Raw genomic sequence first — 14,181 nt, 5'->3', positions numbered from 1 at the left:
TGTAGAGTGTTGAAACAATAAAGGTTTTATTTGTTTATTTAAGATATAGCCAAGCTTAATAACTAATTATATTCAATCACACAAATAATAATGTATTAATATATTTATGTAAATGTAACCCTCTGTGGTGACCGCCGGGGTTCTGGCAGTACCAATGCGATGCACGGTCAGTCACCGTTTTGCGGGAAGCATTCTCTTCGTCAGAATAAACAACACCGTCACTGTTGCACTCGCCTTCCCCCATACCTCTAATAAAATATCTATCGAAATACCTAGGTAACATTTTCTTATCTAACTTATAAATAAAAACCAACATATATATACATATTTTCAGAGTATCATCAAATTTATTAAATACTTTAACACGGATCTTATACTAATATACCTATGTATTTATGTGCATCTAAGATACTCTTCGTGGCTCTATTCTGTAATGTTTGTAGCCTATCTTAGCCTAGCCTACAGAAAAGATCCACAACACATAAAATGTGGTCGGACAATTGCATTATATATGATAACTGCCTCCACCACATCCACTATACTATGAAAATAGCATTGAAATCACTTGGAAACGATCCACGTTGAATTTGATAGACCAGCATACAATGAAATCCATCCCGGCAAAAAGCTTTATGGATAAGCCTTGTGGAACTGATGTGGAACCCACGGGGGTTATGTTTGTATTCTTTTAAAAGATGGACATGATAGAGGAGGGGCAGTAGATGTTAGATATGCGTTCAGCTATATCAGCGGCTTCGAAGAAAAGTGACTGACTGACTGACTGACTCATGAATGGATTATATATGTCGCGGTCGGTATGAATGCACCCACGTCAAATGTCAAATGTAAAAACGTAAACAAATGTCTGTTAGTGTGTGTGTGTGTGTGTGAGCTATCGACGCGAAACGGGTGGCGAGGAGTAGTAATAGCGTAAATTCGGATGGGAAACTTAGATATGCGCACAGTAAATACAATGATTTATTATGTTTTTAACACATTATACATAAACATATTCTTGAATATATATTATTTGGTTTGATTTTTAAATGCTTTTTATTATTACGAAATTATGTTCACAATACATATTATATCTACACATTTTAATAGCTACTGATCTACTGATCATTTTCTATTTTATTTGGTTAGTAATCATTTGTATTATATTGTGGCGGCTCGCTTATACGACATGGTCGAGTTTGGTTGCCTTCCTGCGAGTGAGAACCAACTCGGCTGGGTTCGGAGAGCCACTACTCACTCTTCCTTCAGCTGTCATATAATAAACACGTGCATTAACATGCCAGTCGTCTCATTCGTTCATCCTCCATAACTGGTGACCCCGACGTGATGGGGGGGGGGGGGAGTGATGTGGCGGCTCGCTTAGTTATACTCGAATTAGGTGAATTGCATTAGGCGAACTTACAGTGAATCCGGTAGATTTGGCTACTTGATACAGTGTTGTCAGCGCGATTGATCAGTGTTGTAGTTAAAATAATTGAATAAAAAATAGGTAGTCGTAACTAGAGTTGTGCCAACAGGAAAAACCCGTTTTATTCCCAGGAATAAACCGGGTTGTCCCCCGGAAATTTAAAAATCTGTCAAGCTTACACAAGCGCCACAATCTGTCACAAGCACAAAATCACAAGCGCCACAATCTGCGCAATACGCTCACGCAGGAGACAGCAGAGACCCACCTCAGGTCGCGGTGCTCTTATCGAGTCCTACGTCTCAGAAAAGCGCCCCTGGCGTCTCCTTTCCCTTTCGAACTGTAACTTCTCCCCGATCACAGAGGCAGCAAAGGCCTCCCAAGCCGGCCAGCTCCCTCTGTCGCGGAGCATCGAACCCATCACCATCCCCGTCCATAGCGTTTCCTCCCCGATCACGGCTTTGAGGGCCTCCCTTGGGGCGTCCCACGCAGGACAGTGAAGCAATGTGTGCTCTGCGTCATCGTCAGCTGCTTCACAGTGGTGGCAGCTTGGTGTTGCTTCTTTCCCTATCTTGTGCAGATAGGTTCCGAAGCAACCGTGTCCTGTCAACAACTGGGTGAGGTGGAAGTTCAGGTCACCGTGTTTCCTTCCGCACCATTGCTTCAGGTCCCCGACGAGCTTTTGCGTCCACCTTCCCCCAGTGGCTGACTCCCACCGCTGCTGCCACTGTATCATGGTGGCATCCCTCACTTCGCTTTTTTTCAGCCCGCCGTGTGTCGCCTTTCGCTCAACCGCAAGCAGGTCCACAGGCGGTGTGCCAGCGAGCACCAGTGCGGCATCTTCCGATACCGTGCGGTACGCCGAGACGACCCTCAGAGCACTCCGCCTCTGCACTCCAGCCGTTTTCCGCCTAGTGCGCACCACTTTAAGGGAGTCACACCAGACAGGAGCGCCGTATAGGAGTACAGAGTGGACCACCGAGTTCAGGAGTATCCTCCTAACACTCTTAGGCCCCCCTACATTCGGCGTGAGGTGGGCTAACTGACAGGCAGTCACGTCTGCCCTGGTGGATCCACATGTCTGCCCGCTCCACATGCTCCGTGATCCTGAGCTTCCGGTCGAGCTGGATTCCGAGGTATCGCGCCGAGTTACGGAACGGTACCTACAAACCCTCCAGCTCCAATTTCGGTGGGCCGAAACCTCTTCGTCTGGTGAAGAACACTGCCTCCGCCTTCTGGACTGCTAGTTCCAGCCCAGCGCGATTTAGCCATGTCTTCACCCGATAGAGCGCATCATTGCCGCAGATCTCCACGCTTCTGAGGGATTTCGCAAATACCGTGATTGCGACATCGTCCGCAAAAGCAACGGCACTGGCACCCTCCGGGAGCTCTACACTCAGTAGCCCGTCATACATAGCGTTCCACAGGAATGGTCCGAGGACAGAGCCCTGCGGTACACCCGACGAGAGTCGCCGCCAGGAGAGTCCAATTTGTATTTGAGTTGGATATTAGTTATTGTCGTTTTTACGAAATGCAAGTGGCAAATATGTCGATCTCGGAATTCGAAATCGTTCCCCCCTTCCCCCTTGCTTGATCTCTGTATAATTTATATAAAATACAGTCGCCATACAAACAGACTTACAACCTGTTGTTATTATATAATCTCCCGCCCTTTTTCCACATCACGCATCCCATGCACACTACACTAATACATAGATACCGATATTATTGACTTGGATGCTATAGACCAGTCCACTACTTCTGAATCTTCATGCATTGAATCTACTGCACGTTTACTTAGCATAAACCATAGGCGAATATAATCATATTTTGACAATATTACTGATTCTGAATGTCATCAACTTGATAGAGCATTTGCTAAAGCAATATACATATGTATCAAACTGTCCTTTATCTATTGTTAAAATATAAATACATACATAAAATTTTCAATGTTTAAGAGGATCTTGTATTACATATATTAAATGTATTTTATGCATAAATTTTGAATAAATATGATATTTGACATTCAAATAATTTTATAAAAAGTCTTATATTTAAATTAATATGACCTTTCTTTAATAATTACCTATGTACTAAAAGGTAATTGGACTATTCGTCACATTGCGGTGGTCACAAAGACAATTTTTCCATGAAAATCGCAAATACACAATATTTGGCACTCGAGTTCTCGTTAGTATGATAGTTATCGTTAGTATGATGGACTTTTCGGCTGCCAGATGTTCCATTATACAGATTTTTTTAATCTCTTGTCATATCCTTTATAGTGTTTACTTTTTTTGTCTTTTACCATATTAATGTTATGAGTAATTAGTGTTTTATCTCATTATCTATACTAAGCGATTAGGCCCCGTGGACCTATCGGCTTCCGCCGTCTTCCCCATATATTCTCATAAATAAATAATATAATTTGTAGAAAAACACCTGTTGCTTTGTTGTGTCTTAAATAAAATAGCAGTGAGATTTATTGACATCGTGTCTAGTAATGATTCGCAATAAAGAGCAACAGTTGGTTTTTGTACAAGTCATGCAGTAGTCGACCATTATACACCCATATCCCAATGAAGTATTGATTAATTCTGAAAACCTTTGGCCTTCAGTTAATATTGTATCGGCTAGCAACACAGAATTTTTTCACTATCGGTTTTTCGTCAGCCACAGCTTGTCAGTCTACGACGTCACGATGTGTGCCTTAGAGCTGGACCCCACCATCTGCCAAGCTCTGCGATTGCTGCACTCTTCGAGCAGCGATTCTACCGACCAATTGCGTTCAGCTTTAGATGAGGTGAAATATTTGGACACGGGGCGAGAGAAGGAAAAGGAACGCGAAAAGGAGAAAGATACTGATCTGGTTGAGGTACTGTTTAGTTTGAGATCTTAGCAACTTGTAACATATTGCATTTTTATATTCATATTTTTATATTTTCAAATTTTTATATTTTTATGTTTCATATTTTTATATATTTATCTTTCATATTATTATTTTTCATTATAATTTTATTTCTCATGTTTTTTATATTTCTATATTTCATGTATTTACAATTTTATATTTTTATTTTTACAATTTATATTTTTATATTTTATATTTTTACAATTTCGTATTTTTATATTTTTATATTTCATGTTTTTACAATTTTGTATTTTTATATTTTTATATTTCATGTTTTAACAATTTTGTATTTTTGTATTTGTTTTATCCATATTTGTCTTTTAATTAATATATAATATTATTATAATATAATAGGAATTAATTTCCTTTTTATATAACCATAGTGTCGACTTGGAGTTGATCTGTAAAGTCACTATGGCAAATTTGTGAATAAATAAATAAATAAATAAATATATATATATGTAAAAACATCTGATTAAATCTCATGACAAAAGAAACTCAACCTTTGACTTTTCTAGGAGTGTCACAGTCCAATTATAAGCAGTGTATGACTTGTCTCGACGCTCTAGACTTCGACAATGCGAGCAGCATTAATTCTCCGCCGATGGTGATCGAATGTTCTTCGTCGTCGACTGCCAGCGGTCCGATATCTCCGGAAAAAGCCAATTCTGTGAGCCCCCCGCCTCAAATCCCGTTGGACGAGCTGCCTACTCCTCCCAAGGTTGTAACACCGACTATAAACATCATATCGGGCGATCAGCGGCTTCAGATTGTCAAAAAGAAGTCGAACAAACACCGTGAAAATAAGCGAAACAATACAAAATAAACACATTGCAATTTTTGTTTATCGTTTAACTTGCATAATCATAATGTTACATTTGGCCTCTTGGTGGTATATTCGGTATGTTGACAAAATTGTGAAATGTAACAAGAAAGGTTGACAATGTTTCAAAATCATCTAAAAAAAAAAAAAAATTATCAAAAATTAAATAAGTTTATTTGTGAAATTTACTAAATGTTTAAAATAAATAATTTAATCTCAAAATTGATGTATTGTGCTCACTATTATTTATTGTAATGTTGTATCCTGAATAATATCAAATATTTTAATTTCAAAATTGATGTAATATGTATTGTAACAATATGTCCTCGATAAATTCAAATACAGGTATTCCTCGACTTACGACGGAGATACGTTCCTGAACCTCGGTCGTAAGTCGAATCCGTCGTAAGTCGAGGAATATATTTATATTTTTTTTTTCGGTGATTTTACTTACTTTTATTAATACAGTAATTCAAATGAATTCATATTTAAATTTAAAAAAAAATCTACATCATCCGTACTTATTAATTATAAATTATACATCCTCATCACTTATCACATAAGTACAATCCATTTCTTCATCTTCAGTTTGAGATACAGTCGTATGAGTTTTTTTGAAAAATGTGTCTAATTTTGTTTGAAAATTATCCTGTATTTTTTCTCTATATATTTCTTGGTAGCATGCAAGATTTTCTTGAATCCTGCGGTTCACATTTGAAAATCTTTCAATGTCTGGTTCCATCACTTCAAACTTTTGTATTCCTTGATTAATTAAATTAAAAGCAGCAGCCATTTATTTCAATACAAATTTTTTCAGCGTTTCCGCAGATGTGATTGATTTATTTTCATCAATATCCTCTTCTGCAACCATTTGAGTTTCAAGATCTAATAATTCTGCGTTGGTTACATCTTTTAAATCATTTTCAAGAAGTTGGTTGATGTCTTCGTTATCTACGTCAAATTGTAGACGTTCGCAAAATTGTACGATTAGGTTAGTAATATCCTCGACATTTTTTTTTATTTTTCGTATATGCAAAGAGAAACGGGTTCAAATCGATAATTTTTAAATAATGAGCTTTAAGATACGCAATGGAATTCGCTTTTCAATCTTGTCTTCGATCCAAATTACTAGTAATTTTACCATTTGTTGAATGGGTCCGAGTCTTTTTTTTATTTATTATTTTAGATTTGAATGACAAGGACCCTTTGACGGCTTTACGATTTTTTTTATTGTTTTATCACTTCAAGTTTCATTTCTAAGTCTATCACCTTTCTCTTTTTTTAACAAGAGTTTATTTATCAGTCATTATCACGTTTCTTTATCACACATTATAAATCTTCTTATAAATAAAAATTTGAGCATTAATCAACACGAAATTAAGAAAATAAACATTCCAAAACAATAACGAACAGTTATGTAACAAACAGTAACGACCATATGAGTATGTTACCGTCGGGCGATTGGTGACGAAACCCAAAAGAATGAGTCATAACTTAATTTGTAAAACTACTGATATGTTTCATTTCTTCCGAAAGAGAATTCCCCGTTTTCATAACTCACATCCGCTTGAGATTTATCAATCAATTTTTGAAAAATAATTAATTAATAAATTTTTTTTTTTCGGTCGTAAGTGCGAACCGTCGTAAGTCGAGGACTACCTGTATTTGAATCTCAAATTGATGTATTGAGTTTACTATTATTTATTGTAATGTTGTATCCTGAATAATAACAAATAATTTAATCTCAAAATTGATGTAATATGTATTGTAACAATATGTCCTCGATAAATTAAAATATTTGAATCTCGAATTGATGAATTGTGCTTACTATTATTTATTGTAATGTTGTATCCCGGATAATATCAAATATTTTGTAGGCGGGGTAGGTAGTGTTGACCGTATCCCAGCCTAAAGAAACACTGTTGTGCTTGTTTTAAGTTGTTTTATTGTTTGCCCAAATATTGTACAAGTGAATTAGAATAATTGAGGAAGTTTTCTCGAAGCGGTTATTGGCTGTTGACTTGGTGTCGTGCGGGCCGCTGGATCTGCAATGTGCGGGCCGCTGGATCTGCAATGTGGTAGCTGGTCAGATGCTGGATGTCGACTGCTGTCGTGGTGGATGCTGCCTGTTGACTAGTCTGCTGCTGTGTGTCGACTCTTGTTGCTGTGGGTCGACTGAAGTTGTTTGGGATGGACCTCCTTTTATATTCTTTTTGGGGATCCACATGACCTGTGTTTGGCGATTGATTCCGAGAAGTGCACGTGGTGTTTACGTGTGCAAGTTATGCGAGGAATGAATGAAATTTGTTGTTTAGGGTGGACGTTTCTCGAATGTTTGGCGTCGTTTCACTCGATTTAGTTTAAAGGATACGGGTGTTCTTCGTGTCATTCTGATTGGGTTGTTGGGGTGGAATATGCTCGATTGTTTGGCGTCGTTCCACTCGATTTAGTATAATGGATGCAGGTGTTCTTCGATTCCGTGTCGTTCTGCTTGGTTTGTTGGGGTGGAATATGCTCGAATGTTTGGCGTCGTTCCACTCGATTTAAATTATTGGATGCAGGTGTTCTTCGTGTCATTCTACTTGGTTTGTTGGGGTGGAATATGCTCAAATGTTTGGCGTCGTTCCACTCGATTTAATTTAATGGATGCAGGTGTTCTTCGACTTGACATGACGTCAATGGTTGAGCGTGAGAAATGTATTCTCCGTCGCATTAGTTTTCGATAGTTTCGATTTGCGGAGATTCCTACAATTTTAATCTCAAAATTGATGTAAAATGGATTGTAACAATATGTCCTCGATAAATTAAAATATTTGAATATCAAATTGATGTATTGTGCTTACTATTATTTATTGTAATGTTGTATCCTGAATAATATCAAATATTTTAATCTCAAAATTCATGTTATATGTATTGAAACAATATGTCCTCGATAAATTAAAATATTTAAATCTCAAATTGATGTATTGTGCTCACTATTATTTATTGTAATGTTGAAATATCAAATATTTTAATAATATCAAATAATTAATAATATCAAATATTTTAATCTCAAAATTGATGTAATATGTATTATAACAATATGTCCTCGATAAATTTAAATATTTGAATGTCAAACTGATGTATTGTCCTTACAATTATTTATTGTAATGTTGTTTCCTGAATTATATCAAATATTTTAATCTCAAAATTAATGTAATATGTATTGTAACAATATGTCCTCGATAAATTAAAACATTTGAATCTCAAATTGATGTATTGTGCTTACTATTATTTATTGTAATGTTGTAACATCAAATATTTTAATAATATCAAATATTAAATATTTAATAATATCAAATATTTTAATCTCAAAATTGATGTTATATGTATTGTAACAATATGTCCTCGATAAATTAAATTATAAGAATCTCAAATTGATGTAATGTGCTCACTATTATTTATTGTAATGTTGTATCCTCAATAATAACAAATATTTTAATCTCAAAATTGATGTCATATGTATTGTAACAATATGTCCTCGACAAATTAAAATATTTTAATCTCAAAATGATGTATTGTGCTTACTACGATATATTGTAATGTTTTATCCTGAAGAATATCAAATATTTTAATCTCAAAATTGATGTCATATGTATTGAAACAATATGTCCTCGATAAATTAAAATATTTGAATCTCAAATTGATGTATTGTGCATACTATTATTTATTGTAATGTTGTATCCTGAAGAATATCAAATATTTTAATCTCGAAATTGATGTAATATTTATTGTAACAATATGTCCTCGACAAATTAAAATATTTGAATCTCAAATTGATGTATTGTATCAAATATTAAATATTTAATAATATCAAATATTTTAATCTCAAAATTGATGTATTATGTATTATAACAATATGTCCTCGATAAATTTAAATATTTTAATCTCAAACTGATGTATTGTGCTTACAATTATTTATTGTAATGTTGTTTCCTGAATAATATCAAATATTTTAATCTCAAAATTGATGTAATATGTATTGTAACAATATGTACTCGATAAGCTTAAATATTTGAATCGCAAATTGATGTTTTGTGCTCACTATTATTATTTGTAATATTGTATCCTGAAAAATATCAAATATTTTAATCTCAAAATTGATGTTGTATGTATTGCAACAATATGTCCTCGATAAATTAAAATATTTGAATCTCAAATTGATGTATTGTGCTCACTATTATTTATTGTATTGTTGTAATATCAAATATTTTAATAATATCAAATATTAAATATTTAATAATATCAAATATTTTAATCTCAAAATTGATGTAATATGTATTCTAACAATATGTCCTCGATAAATTAATATATTTGAATCTCAAACTGATGTATTGTGCTTACAATTATTTATTGTAATGTTGTTTCCTGAATAATATCAAATATTTTAATCTCAAAATTGATGTAATATGTATTGTAACAATATGTACTCGATAAATTAAAATATTTGAATCGCAAACTGATGTTTTGTGCTCACTATTATTATTTGTAATATTGTATCCTGAAAAATATCAAATATTTTAATCTCAAAATTGATGTTGTATGTATTGAAACAATATGTCCTCGATAAATTAAAATATTTGATTCTCAAATTGATGTATTGTGCTCACTATTATTTATTGTAATATTGTATCCTGAAAAATATCAAATATTTTATTCTCAAAATTGATGTTGTATGTATTGAAACAATATGTCCTCGACAAATTAAAATATTTGAATCTCAAATTGATGTATTGTATCAAATATTAAATATTTAATAATATCAAATATTTTAATCTCAAAATTGATGTATTATGTATTATAACAATATGTCCTCGATAAATTTAAATATTTTTATCTCAAACTGATGTATTGTGCTTACAATTATTTATTGTAATGTTGTTTCCTGAATAATATCAAATATTTTAATCTCAAAATTGATGTAATATGTATTGTAACAATATGTACTCGATAAGCTAAAATATTTGAATCGCAAATTGATGTTTTGTGCTCACTATTATTATTTGTAATATTGTATCCTGAAAAATATCAAATATTTTAATCTCAAAATTGATGTTGTATGTATTGAAACAATATGTCCTCGATAAATTAAAATATTTGAATCTCAAATTGATGTATTGTGCTCACTATTATTTATTGTATTGTTGTAATATCAAATATTTTAATAATATCAAATATTAAATATTTAATAATATCAAATATTTTAATCTCAAAATTGATGTAATATGTATTCTAACAATATGTCCTCGATAAATTTAAATATTTTAATCTCAAACTGATGTATTGTGCTTACAATTATTTATTGTAATGTTGTTTCCTGAATAATATCAAATATTTTAATCTCAAAAATGATGTAATATTTATTGTAACAAAATGTCCTCGATAAATTAAAATATTTGAATCTGAATAAATGTTGTAATGTAATTCTCAAGTAATGTTGTTTCCTGAATAATATCAAAAATTTTAATCTCAAAATTGATGTAATATGTAATATAACAATATGTCCTCGATAAATTTAAATATTTGAATCTCAAACTGATGTTTTGTGCTTACAATTATTTATTGTAATGTTGTTTCCTGAATTATATCAAATATGTTAATCTCAAAATTAATGTAATATGTATTGGAGCAATATGTCCTCGATAAATTAAAATATTTGAATCTCAAATTGATGTATTGTGCTCACTATTATTTATTGTAATGTTGTATCCTGAAGAATATCAAATATTTTAATCTCAAAATTGATGTAATATGTATTATAACAATATGTCCTCGATAAATTTAAATATTTGAATCTCAAACTGATGTATTGTGCTTACAATTATTTATTGTAATGTTGTTTCCTGAATAATATCAAATATTTTAATCTCAAAATTAATGTCATATGTATTGTAACAATATGTCCTCGATAAATTAAAATATTTGAATCTCAAATTGATGAATTGTGCTTACTATTATTTATTGTTATGTTGTAACATCAAATATTTTAATAATATCAAATATTAAATATTTAATAATATCAAATATTTTAATCTCAAAATTGATTTAATATGTATTGTAACAATATGTCCTCGATAAATTAAAATATTAGAATCTCAAATTGATGTATTGTGCTCGCTATTATTTATTGTAATGTTGTAATATCAAATATTTTAATAATATCAAATATTAAATATTTAGAAATATCAAATAATTTAATCTCAAAATTGATGAAATATGTATTGTAACAATATGTCCTCGATAAATTAAAATATTTGAATCTCAAATTGATGTATTGTGCTTACTATTATTTATTGTAATGTTGTATCCTGAAGAATATCAAATATTTTAATCTCGAAATTGATGTAATATTTATTGTAACAATATGTCCTCGACAAATTAACATATTTGAATCTCAAATTGATGTATTGTGCTCACTATTATTTATTGTAATGTTGTAATATCAAATATTTTAATAATATCAAATATTTAATATTTAATAATATCAAATATTTTAATCTCAAAATTGATGTAATATGTATTCTAACAATATGTCCTCGATAAATTTAAATATTTTAATCTCAAACTGATGTATTGTGCTTACAATTATTTATTGTAATGTTGTATCCTGAAAAATATCAAATATTTTAATCTCAAAATTGATGTAATATGTATTGTAACAATATGTACTCGATAAATTAAAATATTTCAATCGCAAACTGATGTTTTGTGCTCACTATTATTATTTGTAATATTGTATCCTGAAAAATATCAAATATTTTAATCTCAAAATTGATGTTGTATGTATTGAAACAATATGTCCTCGATAAATTAAAATATTTGATTCTCAAATTGATGTATTGTGCTCACTTTTATTTATTGTAATATTGTATCCTGAAAAATATCAAATATTTTATTCTCAAAATTGATGTTGTATGTATTGAAACAATATGTCCTCGATAAATTAAAATATTTGAATCTCAAATTGATGTAATGTGCTCACTATTATTTATTGTATTGTTGTAATATCAAATATTTTAATAATATCAAATATTAAATATTTAATAATATCAAATATTTTAATCTCAAAATTGATGTAATATGTATTATAACAATATGTCCTCGATAAATTTAAATATTTGAATCTCAAACTGATGTATTGTGCTTACAATTATTTATTGTAATGTTGTTTCCTGAATAATATCAAATATTTTAATCTCAAAAATGATGTAATATTTATTGTAACAAAATGTCCTCGATAAATTAAAATATTTGAATCTGAATAAATGTTGTAATGTAATTCTCAAGTAATGTTGTTTCCTGAATAATATCAAAAATTTTAATCTCAAAATTGATGTAATATGTATTATAACAATATGTACTCGATAAATTAAAATATTTGAATCGCAAACTGATGTTTTGTGCTCACTATTATTATTTGTAATATTGTATCCTGAAAAATATCAAATATTTTAATCTCAAAATTGATGTTGTATGTATTGAAACAATATGTCCTCGACAAATTAAAATATTTGAATCTCAAATTGATGTATTGTATCAAATATTAAATATTTAATAATATCAAATATTTTAATCTCAAAATTGATGTATTATGTATTATAACAATATGTCCTCGATAAATTTAAATATTTTTATCTCAAACTGATGTATTGTGCTTACAATTATTTATTGTAATGTTGTTTCCTGAATAATATCAAATATTTTAATCTCAAAATTGATGTAATATGTATTGTAACAATATGTACTCGATAAGCTAAAATATTTGAATCGCAAATTGATGTTTTGTGCTCACTATTATTATTTGTAATATTGTATCCTGAAAAATATCAAATATTTTAATCTCAAAATTGATGTTGTATGTATTGAAACAATATGTCCTCGATAAATTAAAATATTTGAATCTCAAATTGATGTATTGTGCTCACTATTATTTATTGTATTGTTGTAATATCAAATATTTTAATAATATCAAATATTAAATATTTAATAATATCAAATATTTTAATCTCAAAATTGATGTAATATGTATTCTAACAATATGTCCTCGATAAATTTAAATATTTTAATCTCAAACTGATGTATTGTGCTTACAATTATTTATTGTAATGTTGTTTCCTGAATAATATCAAATATTTTAATCTCAAAAATGATGTAATATTTATTGTAACAAAATGTCCTCGATAAATTAAAATATTTGAATCTGAATAAATGTTGTAATGTTATTCTCAAGTAATGTTGTTTCCTGAATAATATCAAAAATTTTAATCTCAAAATTGATGTAATATGTATTATAACAATATGTCCTCGATAAATTTAAATATTTGAATCTCAAACTGATGTATTGTGCTTACAATTATTTATTGTAATGTTGTTTCCTGAATTATATCAAATATTTTAATCTCAAAATTAATGTAATATGTATTGGAGCAATATGTCCTCGATAAATTAAAATATTTGAATCTCAAATTGATGTATTGTGCTCACTATTATTTATTGTAATGTTGTAATATCAAATATTTTAATAATATCAAATATTTAATATTTAATAATATCAAATATTTTAATCTCAAATTTGATGTAATATGTATTCTAACAATATGTCCTCGATAAATTAATATATTTGAATCTCAAACTGATGTATTGTGCTTACAATTATTTATTGTAATGTTGTTTCCTGAATAATATCAAATATTTTAATCTCAAAATTAATGTAATATGTATTGTAACAATATGTCCTCGATAAATTAAAATATTTGAATCTCAAATTGATGAATTGTGCTTACTATTATTTATTGTAATGTTGTAACATCAAATATTTTAATAATATCAAATATTAAATATTTAATAATATCAAATATTTTAATCTCAAAATTGATTTAATATGTATTCTAACAATATGTCCTCCATAAATTAAAATATTAGAATCTCAAATTGATGTATTGTGCTCGCTATTATTTATTGTAATGTTGTAATATCAAATATTTT

At 30.1% G+C, this 14,181-nt stretch overlaps 1 protein-coding gene and 1 long non-coding RNA gene across 2 annotated transcripts in view; one reads left to right on the top strand and one right to left on the bottom strand.

Moving 5' to 3' along the window:
- The window catches only part of LOC143922944 (integrator complex subunit 12-like), an 86,928-nt gene that overhangs the window by 37,428 nt on the left and 35,319 nt on the right, over positions 1-14,181 (bottom strand). The window lies entirely within an intron of this gene.
- LOC143922657 (uncharacterized) lies at positions 4,014-6,973 on the top strand. Its single transcript, XR_013261612.1, has 2 exons — positions 4,014-4,301; positions 4,853-6,973. It is a non-coding gene; the product is annotated as an uncharacterized LOC143922657 (long non-coding RNA).

This window comes from Arctopsyche grandis, chromosome 2 (assembly GCF_051622035.1).
Source record: "Arctopsyche grandis isolate Sample6627 chromosome 2, ASM5162203v2, whole genome shotgun sequence".
Taxonomy (NCBI): domain Eukaryota; kingdom Metazoa; phylum Arthropoda; class Insecta; order Trichoptera; family Hydropsychidae; genus Arctopsyche; species Arctopsyche grandis.
This window is presented reverse-complemented; position numbering and strand designations above follow the sequence as displayed.